Source organism: Zea mays, chromosome 4 (genome assembly GCF_902167145.1).
Source record: "Zea mays cultivar B73 chromosome 4, Zm-B73-REFERENCE-NAM-5.0, whole genome shotgun sequence".
Classification (NCBI taxonomy): Eukaryota; Viridiplantae; Streptophyta; class Magnoliopsida; order Poales; family Poaceae; genus Zea; species Zea mays.
This window is the reverse complement of record NC_050099.1, coordinates 10,652,681-10,664,891: the sequence shown is the minus strand read 5'-3', so window position 1 is coordinate 10,664,891 and position 12,211 is coordinate 10,652,681.

Below are 12,211 nucleotides of genomic sequence, written 5' to 3'. Positions count from 1 at the left end.
GGACAGGTCCTGTAGACTGTCCGGTGCACCTTCTCGCGCGTGCCTAACTTCTGCGCGCTCTGGCGCGCATTAAATGCCTCTGCAGGTGACCGTTGGCGTAGAAGGAGTCGTTGCTCCGCTGGCACACCGGACAGTCCGGTATGCACCAGACACTGTCCGATGACTCACCGGATAGTCCAGTGAATTATATCGGAGCGCCCTCTGAATTTCCCGAAGGTGATGAGTTCAGCCTCGAGTGCCCTGGTGCACCGGACACTGTCCGGTGGCACACCGGACAGTCTGGTGCGCCAGACCAGGGTGCCTTTGGGTTGCCCTTTGCTCTCTTTATTTGAACCCTTTTCTTGGTCTTTTTATTAGCTTATTGTGAACCTTTGGCACCTGTAAAAACTTATAGACTAGAGCAAACTAGTTAGTCCAATTATTTGTGTTGGGCAATTCAACCACCAAAATCAATTAGGAAATAGGTGTAAGCCTAATTCCCTTTCAATATCGCCCTTTTTGGTGATTGATGCCAACACAAACCAAAGCAAATATAGAAGTGCATAATTGAACTAGTTTGCATAATTGTAAGTGCAAAGGTTACTTAGAATTGAGCCAATATAAATTCTCATAGGATGTGCAAGGATTGTTTCTTTATTTTTAATATTTTGGACCACGCTTGCACCATATGTTTTGTTTTTGCAAATTCTTTTGTAAATTCTTTTCAAAGTCCTTTTGCAAATAGTCAAAGGTAAATGAATAAGATTTTGAGAAGCATTTTCAAGATTTGAAATTTTCTACCCCTGTTTCAAATGCTTTTCCTTTGACTTAAACAAAACTCCCCCTATATAAGATCCTCCTCTTAGTGTTCAAGAGGGTTTTAAGATATCAATTTTGAAAATATTACTTTCTTCCCCTTTTGAACACAATAAGATACCAATTTGAAAAACTCCTTTTTTAAAATTAGGTGGTGGTGAGGTCCTTTTGCTTTGGGCTAATACTTTCTCCCCCTTTGGCATGAATCACCAAAAAGGACACGTGAGTGAAATATAAGCCCTGATGTAACTACTTTCTCCCCTTTTGGCAAACAAAATATGAGTGAAGATTATACCAAAGTTGAGGAGTTGCTCGGAGCGACGACGAAGAATGAGTAGAGTGGAGTGGAAGCCTTTGTCTTCGCCGAAGACTCCATTTCCCTTTCAATACACCTATGACTTAGTTTGAAAATCACTTGAAAACACATTAGTCATGGCATAGAAAGAGATATGATCAAAGGTATAATAATGAGCTATGTATGCAACACATCAAAAGAAATTCCTAGAATCAAGAATATTTTGCTCATGCCTAAGTTTGTTAAAAGTTTGTTCATCTAGTGGCTTGGTAAAGATATCGGCTAATTGTTCCTTAGTGTTAATGTATGCAATCTCGATATCTCCCTTTTGTTGGTGATCCCTTAAGAAATGATACTGAATGGCTTTGTGTTTAGTGCGGCTATGTTCAACGGGATTATCCGCCATGCGGATCGCACTCTCATTATCACATAGAAGAGGAACTTTGGTTAATTTGTAACCATAGTCCCTAAGGGTTTGCCTCATCCAAAGTAGTTGCGCGCAACAATGACCTGCGGCAATATACTCGGCTTCGGCGGTAGAAAGAGCTACGGAATTTTGCTTCTTTGAAGCCCAAGACACCAAGGATCTTCCCAAGAACTGGCAAGTCCCCGATGTGCTCTTTCTATTAATTTTACACCCCGCCCAATCGGCATCCGAATAACCAATCAAATCAAATGTGGATCCCCTAGGATACCAAAGGCCAAACTTAGGAGTATGAACTAAATATCTCAAGATTTGTTTTACGGCCGTAAGGTGAGCTTCCTTAGGGTCGGCTTGGAATCTTGCACACATGCATACGGAAAGCATAATATCCGGTCGAGATGCACATAAGTAAAGTAAAGATCCTATCATCGACCGGTATACCTTTTGATCTACGGATTTACCTCTCATGTCGAGGTCGAGATGCCCATTGGTTCCCATGGGTGTCTTGATAGGCTTGGCATCCTTCATCCCAAACTTTGCAAGAATGTCTTGAATGTACTTCGTTTGGCTGATGAAGGTGCCCTCTTGGAGTTGCTTCACTTGAAATCCCAAGAAGTACTTCAACTCCCCCATCATAGACATCTTGAATTTCTGTGTCATGATCCTACTAAATTCCTCACATGTAGATTCGTTAGTAGACCCAAATATGATATCATCAACATAAATTTGGCATACAAACAAATCATTTTCAAGAGTTTTAGTAAATAAAGTAGGATCGGCCTTTCCGAATTTGAAGCCATTATCTATAAGGAAATCTCTTAGGCATTCATACCATGCTCTTGGGGCTTGCTTGAGCCCATAAAGCGCCTTAGAGAGCCTATACACATGGTTAGGATACTCACTGTCTTCAAAGCTGGGAGGTTGCTCAACATAGACCTCTTCCTTGATTGGTCCATTGAGGAAGGCACTTTTCACGTCCATTTGATAAAGCTTAAAGCCATGGTAAGTAGCATAGGCAAGTAATATTCGAATTGACTCAAGCCTAGCTACGGGTGCATAGGTTTCACCAAAATCCAAACCTTCGACTTGTGAATATCCCTTGGTCACAAGTCGGGCTTTGTTCCTTGTCACCACACCATGCTCATCTTGCTTGTTGCGGAAGACACACTTGGTTCCTACAACATTTTGGTTAGGACGTGGAACTAAATGCCATACCTCGTTCCTAGTGAAGTTGTTGAGCTCCTCTTGCATCGCCACCACCCAATCCGAATCTTGAAGTGCTTCCTCTACCTTGTGTGGCTCAATAGAGGAAACAAAAGAGTAATGTTCACAAAAATGAGCAACACGAGATCTAGTGGTTACCCCCTTATGAATGTCGCCGAGAATGGTGTCGACGGGGTGATCTCGTTGGATTGCTTGGTGGACTCTTGGGTGTGGCGGTCTTGGTTCTTCATCCTCCTTGTCTTGATCATTTGTATCTCCCCCTTGATCATTGTCGTCATCTTGAGGTGGCTCATCTTTTTGATCTTCTCCTTCATCAACTTGAGCCTCATTCTCATTTTGAGTTGGTGGAGATGCTTGCGTGGAGGAGGATGGTTGATCTTGTGCATTTGGAGGCTCTTCGGATTCCTTAGGACATACATCCCCAATGGACATGTTCCTTAGCGCGATGCATGGAGCCTCTTCATCACCTATCTCATCAAGATCAACTTGCTCTACTTGAGAGCCGTTAGTCTCATCAAACACAACGTCACAAGAAACTTCAACTAGTCCTGAGGACTTGTTAAAGACTCTATATGCCCATGTGTTTGAATCATATCCTAGTAAAAAGCCTTCTACTGTCTTAGGAGCAAATTTAGATTTTCTACCTCTTTTAACAAGAACAAAGCATTTGCTACCAAAGACTCTAAAATATGAAATATTGGGCTTTTTACCGGTGAGGAGTTCGTATGATGTCTTCGAGAGGATTCGGTGTGTATAACCGGTTGATGGCGTAGCAAGCGGTGTTGACCGCCTCGGCCCAAAACCGATCCGAAGTCTTGTACTCATCAAGCATGGTTCTTGCCATGTCCAATAGAGTTCTATTCTTCCTCTCTACTACACCATTTTGTTGTGGCGTGTAGGGAGAGGAGAACTCATGCTTGATGCCCTCCTCCTCAAGGAAGCCTTCAATTTGTGAGTTCTTGAACTCCGTCCCGTTGTCGCTTCTAATCTTTTTGATCCTCAAGTCGAACTCATTTTGAGCCCGTCTCAAGAATCCCTTTAAGGTCTCTTGGGTATGAGATTTTTCCTGCAAAAAGAACACCCAAGTGAAGCGAGAATAATCATCCACAATTACAAGACAATACTTACTCCCGCCGATGCTTATTTAAGCTATCGGGCCGAATAAATCCATGTGGAGTAGCTCAAGCGGCCTGTCGGTCGTCATGATGTTCTTGTGTGGATGATGAACACCAACTTGCTTCTCTGCCTGACATGCGCTACAAATCCTGTCTTTCTCAAAATGAACATTTGTTAGCCCCAAAATGTGTTCTCCCTTTAGAAGCTTGTGAAGATTCTTCATTCCAACATGTGCTAGTCGGCGATGCCAGAGCCAGCCCATGTTAGTCTTAGCAATCAAACAAGTGTTGAGTTCAGCTCTATCAAAATCTACTAAGTATAGCTGACCCTCTAACACTCCTTTAAATGCTACTGAATCATCACTTCTTCTAAAGACAGTAACACCTAAATCTGTAAAAAGACAGTTGTAACCCATTTGACATAATTGAGAAACAGAAAGCAAGTTGTAGTCTAAAGAGTCTACAAGAAAAACATTGGAAATGGAATGGTCATGTGATATAGCAATTTTACCCAATCCTTTGACCAAACCTTGGTTTCCATCCCCGAATGTGATAGCTCGTTGGGGATCTTGGTTTTTCTCGTAGGAGGAGAACATCTTATTCTCCCCTGTCATGTGGTTTGTGCACCCGCTGTCGATCATCCAACTTGAGCCCCCGGATGCATAAACCTACAAAACAAATTTAGTTCTTGATTTTAGGTACCCAAATGGTTTTGGGTCCTTTGACATTAGACACAAGAACTTTGGGTACCCAAACACAAGTTTTTGACCCCTTGTGCTTGCCCCCAACATATTTGGCAACTACCTTGCCGGATTTGTTAGTTAAAACATAAGAAGCATCAAAGGTTTTAAATGAAATGTTAGAATCATTTGATGCACTAGGAGTTTTCTTCTTAGGCAATTTAGCACGGGTTGATTGTCTAGAACTAGATGTCTCACCCTTATACATAAAAGCATGATTAGGGCCAGAGTGAGACTTCCTAGAATGAATTCTCCTAATTTTGCTCTCGGGATAACCGTCAGGGTACAAAATGTAACCCTCGTTATCCTGAGGCATGGAAGCCTTGCCCTTAACAAAATTAGACAATCTTTTAGGAGGGGCATTAAGTGTGACATTGTCCCCCTTTTGGAAGCCAATGCCATCTTTGATGCCAGGGCGTCTCCCACTATAGAGCATGCTTCTAGCAAATTTAAATTTTTCGTTTTCTAAGTCATGCTCGGCAATTTTAGCATCTAATTTTGCTATATGATCATTTTGTTGTTTAATTAAAGCCATGTGATCATGAATAGCATCAATGTTAATATCTCTACATCTAGTACAAATAGTAACATGCTCAGTGGTAGATGTAGAGGGTTTGCAAGCATTAAGTTCAACAATCTTAGCACGTAAAATATCATTCTTATCTCTAAGATCGGAAATGGAAGTATTGCAAACATCTAAATCTTTAGCCTTAGCAATCAATTTTTCATTTTCAGTCCTAAGGCTAGCAAGAGAATCATTCAACTTTTCAATCTTAGCAAGCAAATTAGCATTATCATCACTAAGATTGGAAATAGAATCATTACAAACATTTGAATCAACCTTAGCAATTAAACTAGCATTCTCATTTCTAAGGTTGACAATAATATCATGGCACTTGCTTAGCTCACTAGATAGTTTTTCACACTTTTCTACTTCTAGAGCATAAGCATCCTTAACCTTAACATGCTTCTTGTTTTCTTTAATTAGGAAGTCCTCTTGAGAATCCAAGAGATCATCCTTCTCATGAATAGCACTAATTAATTCATTTAGTTTTTATTTTTGTTGCATGTTTAGGTTGACAAAAAGGGTACGGAAATTTTCTTCCTCATCACTAACATGATCTTCATCACTAGAGGATGCATATTTAGTGCAAGATCTTGATTTTACCTTCTTCCTTTTGCTGTCCTTTGCCATGAGGCACTTGTGGCCGACGTTGGGGAAGAGGAGGCCCTTGGTGACGGCGATGTTGGCGGCGTCCTCGTCGGAGGAGGAGTCGGTGGAGCTCTCGTCGGAGTCCCACTCGCGGCACACATGGGCATCGCCGCCCCTCTTCTTGTGGTACCTCTTCTTTTCTCTCCTCTTGCCCTTCTTGTCGTCGCCCCTGTCACTGTCACTAGATAGTGGACATTTTGCAATAAAATGACCGGGCTTACCACACTTGTAGCAAACTTTCTTGAAGCGGGTTTTGTAGTCCTTCCCACTCCTTTGCTTGAGGATTTGACAGAAGCTCTTGATGATGAGTGTCATTTCCTCATTGTCGAGATTAGAGGCGTCAATTGATTGTCTACTTGATGTAGAGTCCTCCTTCTTTTCCTCTGTTGCCTTGAATGCGACTGGTTGTGCTTTAGACGTGGAGGGGCCATCTAGCTCGTTGATTTTCTTTGAGCCTTTGATCATAAATTCAAAGCTCACAAAGTTTCCTATCACTTCCTCGGGAGTCATTAGTGTATATCTAGGATTACCACGAATTAATTGAACTTGAGTAGGGTTAAGGAAAACAAGTCATCTAAGAATAACCTTAACCATCTCGTGATCATCCCATTTTTTGCTCCCGAGGTTGCGCACTTGGTTCACCAAGGTTTTGAGCCGGTTGTACATATCTTGTGTCTCCTCCCCTTGGCGAAGCCGGAAGCGACCGAGCTCCCCCTCGATCGTCTCTCGCTTGGTGATCTTGGTTAGCTCATCTCCTTCGTGCGCTGTCTTGAGCACGTCCCAAACTTCCTTGGGGCTCTTTAATCCTTGCACCTTGTTATACTCCTCTCGACTTAGAGAGGCGAGGAGTATAGTTGTGGCTTGGGAGTTGAAGTGCTCGATTTGGGCCACTTCGTCCTCATCGTAATCCTCATCCCCTACGGATGGTACCTGTACTCCAAACTCAACAACATTCCATATACTTTTGTGGAGTGAGGTTAGGTGAAATCTCATCATATCACTCCACCTAGCATAATCTTCACCGTCAAAGGTTGGCGGTTTGCCTAATGGAACGGAAAGTAATGGGGTATGTCTAGGAATGCGAGGATAGCGTAGGGGGATCTTACTATACTTCTTGCGTTCTTGACGCTTAGAAGTTACGGATGGCGCATCAGAGCCGGAGGTTGATGGTGATGAAGTGTCGGTCTCGTAGTAGACCACCTTAGTCATCTTCTTTTTCTTATCGCCACTCCGATGCGACTTGTGTGAAGGGGATTCCTTTCCCTTCCCCTTCCCTTTGTTGTAGGACTCCCCCGATGAAGCCTTCCCATGGCTTGTAGTGGGCTTCTCGCCGGTCCCCATCTCTTTCTTGGCGTGATCTCCCGACATCACTTCGAGCGGTTAGGCTCTAATGAAGTACCGGCTCTGATACCAATTGAAAGTCGCCTAGAGGGGGGTGAATAGGGCGAATCTGAAATTTACAAACTTAATCACAACTACAAGTCGGGTTAGCGTTAGAAATATAAACGAGTCCGAGAGAGAGGGCGCAAAACAAATCGTGGATGAATAAAGAGCGAGACACGATGATTTGTTTTACCGAGGTTCGGTTCTTGCAAACCTACTCCCCGTTGAGGTGGTCACAATGACCGGGTCTCTTTCAACCCTTTCCCTCTCTCAAACGGTCACTTAGACCGAGTGAGCTTCTCCTTCTCAATCAAACGGGACACAAAGTCCCTGCAAGGACCACCACACAATTGGTGTCTCTTGCATTGGTTACAATTGAGTGAATCACAAGAATGAAGGAAGAAAGAAGCAATCCAAGCGCAAGAGCTCAAAATAACACAACAAATCTCTCTCTCTAATCACTAAAGCTTTGTGTGGAGTTGATCTCTTTGGTATGTCTTGTATTGAAGTCTATAGCTCTTGTAATGTGCTGAAGATGGAAAACTTGGATAGTATTGAATGTGGGGTGGTTGGGGTATTTATAGCCCCAACCACCAAAAGTGGCCGTTGAAGGGTTGCTGTCGCATGGCGCACCGGACAGTCCAGTGCGCCACCCACGTCAGCGAGCCCTTGGGGTTCGACCGTTGGAGCTCTGACTTGTGGGGCCTCTAGCTGTCCGGTGGTGCACCGGACAGGTCCTGTAGACTGTCCGGTGCGCCTTCTCACGCGTGCCTGACTTCTGCACGCTCTGGCGCGCATTAAATGCCTCTGCAGGTGACCGTTGGCGCGGAAGGAGTCGTTGCTCCGCTGGCACACCGGACAGTCCGGTGTGCACCGGACACTGTCCGGTGACTCACCGGACAGTCCGGTGAATTATAGCGGAGCGCCCTCTGAATTTCCCGAAGGTGACGAGTTCAGCCTCGAGTGCCCTGGTGCACCAGACACTGTCCGGTGGCACACCGGACAGTCCTGTGCGCCAGACCAGGGTGCCTTTGGGTTGCCCTTTGCTCTCTTTATTTGAACCCTTTTCTTGGTCTTTTTATTGGCTTATTGTGAACCTTTGGCACCTGTAAAAACTTATAGACTAGAGCAAACTAGTTAGTCCAATTATTTGTGTTGGGCAATTCAACCACCAAAATCAATTAGGAAATAGGTGTAAGCCTAATTCCCTTTCAGGAATCAAGTAGAAACTAAAAGCTTAAAAAAGAGGAGCAAACCAAACTAACTATATCCTTTTTCTTAGTAATCTCGAGAAGATTATCTTTAAGGGGTAGAATTTGTAACACCCAAAATTCTACTTTAGAGTTTATAACAATATAATTAAAAATGTCCCCAATAATGATTTTCCTTCTTCTCAAAGTTATTCTCTAAAATGGATACATGGTAGTAATAGGTGGTTCAAACTTAGGCTTAAACTTTTAAAAGTAGAAATTGGATTAATGTTATATATGAATTATGATCATGCTTTACTACTATTGTTGGCTTTATTACTATGCATGATAAGGTCATTTTGTTAATGGGAACATTGAGCGACCACCCGAGACAGCAGTGTTATCACAAGGATGGAATGAGACACCCTTAACCAATTAATTGGGAAAGCTAGTTTGTGAGAATTCTTTCCCGAAAGGAGCAAGCGGGGAGTGAGTTGCTATCGGTATAGGGAAGTTCTCGGGTTGATCATGCTGCGTTGACTTTTCGAAAAAGGGATTCCAACATCGCCCTCTTCTGCCTGAAACTGTAGTGGGTTTTCTCATGCTAGTAGAACGTTGAAAATGCTTCATAGTGACACCCTGCCTCATCTCATTGGAAGAGGTGTATGTGATTCATGACCCGTGGCAGATGGTTATCACGACTTGTGGGTAAAGACGTGCAACCTCTGTAGAGTGTAAAACTTGTATATCAGCCGTGCTCACGGTCATGAGCGGCTCGGACCCTCACATGAGTAGATGATGGGATTAAATTTAACTTGTCATGCATTGCATTGTGAGATATTTCAATAATGATCATTTCTTTAATTGGGATGGTATTTATGCATACTTAGTAATTGCTAATACATTTTTGATCAACAAAATTAAAAGCAATGCCCAGACTCAACCATTATCCTTGGTAAGCCTTACACTACACTTCTTGAACCCCAACCATAAGCGAGCCTATACACATTTTTCCCACACTTGTTGAGCGATGGCCGTACGAGAGCTCACCCTTGCTAAAATAAAATTAGGTCAAGAACAGGTTCAGACAAGAGGAGGATCGCTATAAAGATGAGTTCGGAATGGTCTAAGCCGTCGTCTCTCAGTTAACTATAGTTGTAGAGGATCGTTGTCATCGTATGGTGTAATTGACTTAGTTATTTTGTACAGAAATTATATTAAGTAATAAATATGTGACACTGTTTTCTGTACACTAAGTCGTCACATGTGTGTGAAACTTGATCCTGACACATATGTAAGATGCATCTAGATTTGTCCTTAAATTCGGGTGTGACATGTGTGCTCCACAGAAATAAAATTGTACGACAAAAAAGCAGCTGGCAACGTGGCACCCAATTTTCAGTTGCTTCATGGCGGCAAATTAGTTGGCGGGCATTTTTGACGATTAATTCCTAACCTTCTCCGTCTGGAGCAAGTTAAGCCTCGCTTACACCTCAGCCTTGTCACGTACGTACTCCGGTTCGAGATGTAATCGAGACTGGTTATTCTTTGCTAAGTGATGGAGACTGTTGCGAGAGTACTACACTCTAGCTTACTGATGAAATTTCACTGTAGTGGGACAGAGACGACTCATAGGCCTCGTTTGGTTTCACTTGTGTTATGGAATCTGTAGCTTTCCGTTACCCGAGAATATCCGAGAAATACTTGATTCTGAGATTTTATCTCTGTGTTCACATAATCCAAAGATGTGTTTGGATCCACAATGTATTTTTAAAATCAGATTTTCAGAATTTGTGTTCAACCAACACGGCCTATAGTTATTCGCATCGTCCTACACTCCTACTGCAAGTATCTTTTTATTTAAATTCGATCAGAAGGAGAAGAAGAAAACAACTCTCCACCGTATACCATCCTATAAATATCTCATTAATTAGGAGCATGAAGAGCTTCGCATGGAGTGAAATTCTAATAGTTATGTTAAATAGTTTTACATCACTGCAGGGTACGTTATGGCAGGATTTTAGCGCTAAATTAACACAGTTGTTTCAGAACAGAAATAAAATTTTCAACAATTTGTTCAAATACTTAAGGTATCATCGATACCGTAAATAAAATACTTTCTCCATTTCAAATTATAAAATGTTTTAGCTTTTCTAGATATATAAGCTATTGTTGTACACAGAAACACAATATGTCTAGATAGATAGTTAATGCAATATATCTAAAAAAGTTAAAACTATCTTATAATTTGGAACGGAAGGAAGGAATACATGATATGGTTTGATTTGAGTGCTGATATATGTCCCCATGGTAACATGGCACCTAATTAGTTGGCCTATTCTCTCCGAGAAATTAGGGCTTGTTCGGTTAATCCCGTTACCTATGGATTGGATGGGATTGGAAAAATTTAAGAAGGAGTTTGACTTAGTTGGGATTTAAACCCACCCAATCCCACTCAATCCACATGAATTGAGTGCTAACCGAACAAACCCTTAGTTGGAAGAAGAAGATGATTAGTTGTTGCTTGATGACAGTCCTGCAGTATGGTTGGTTTGGTTCATGCATGGCTACAGTTAAGCCTTGACTACGCCTGAAATTAAATTGGCTGCGCTGGAGTATTTTTGGTCCCTGTGGAACTTAGTGGTCCTCTTTTGGTTTTGGATCGGAGCTAGTACAAAATCGTAGGTTTGAACTTTATGCAAAGGCTACAGTTACATGGATGGAATTAGTTGGTCTGGTTATAGGATGGAGTTGGCTACTTCTCTTCCATCCTAAGTTAACATATAGCTTTAGTTGCAAACGCCCTTGCAGGTGTCCTCGGGTTTTTTTAGAGCATCTTCAACATTGACTTATCTTAGTGCCCTAAATTAAATTATAGAGCTCAAACTATAAAAAACTGTTCCAATACCGTATTTTACAAAAAAAAAAAAATCAAAAAATATAGGTCACCTCATGAAGTGTCATAAATATACTGCACCTTATTAGGATGCCCCATATCTAGATATAAATGAAGGGACGCTTCATAAAACTTTCTTTTCCAAATGAATTAACAGAGTAGATTAACATATTCCGGTTAATCACTTGATTTGGGGGTTTACTGTTGGAGCTTAATTTTTTGTTGATGTCCTAAATTCTATAAAATATATCTATTTTTAATTTTTAGGACATTTTATAGGGCACATTGTTGGAGATGCTCTTATACGTTCATAGAAATTATTTAAATAAAATAATATATATACTGGCACCTAACAATTCTTTCATGGTAACCAGAGCCATGCACCTCTTTTGAAGACGTCTAGCCAGAAATAGAGAACAATGGCGACAACTTCATCATCATCAGCCATGCGCCTCTTTTGAAGACGTCTAGCCAGAAATAGAGAACAATGGCGACAACTTCATCATCATCGTCATCCTCGGCGTTGGTGCTAACATGAGTCGGTGTAAACGTGTCTATACTCTATGGCATCTAGTGAAAGACTTTCGGCCTATGCTAGTGATTTGTTGGGACCCAAAGACGTATGAAGTATAGGAATATTGTTGTAGCTCTACAATATTTGACTGTTACTCAACTACATCTTTCATATTCCGTAAACAAGGTATGTCAGTTTTTACATGCACATACAATAGAACACTGGATAACTATGAAAAGAATGATGAGATTTCTCAACAATACTATTAGTCTTTAACTAGCCTTCAAAAATCAAAGTCAAAATTAATTAGTGTCTTCTCAGACGCAGACTCAATCGGTTGCATTGATGATAGATGCTCGACAAGAGATTTTGTAGTATTCCTTAGTCCTAAGTTAATTTTTTGGAGTGTTAAGAAGCAACAT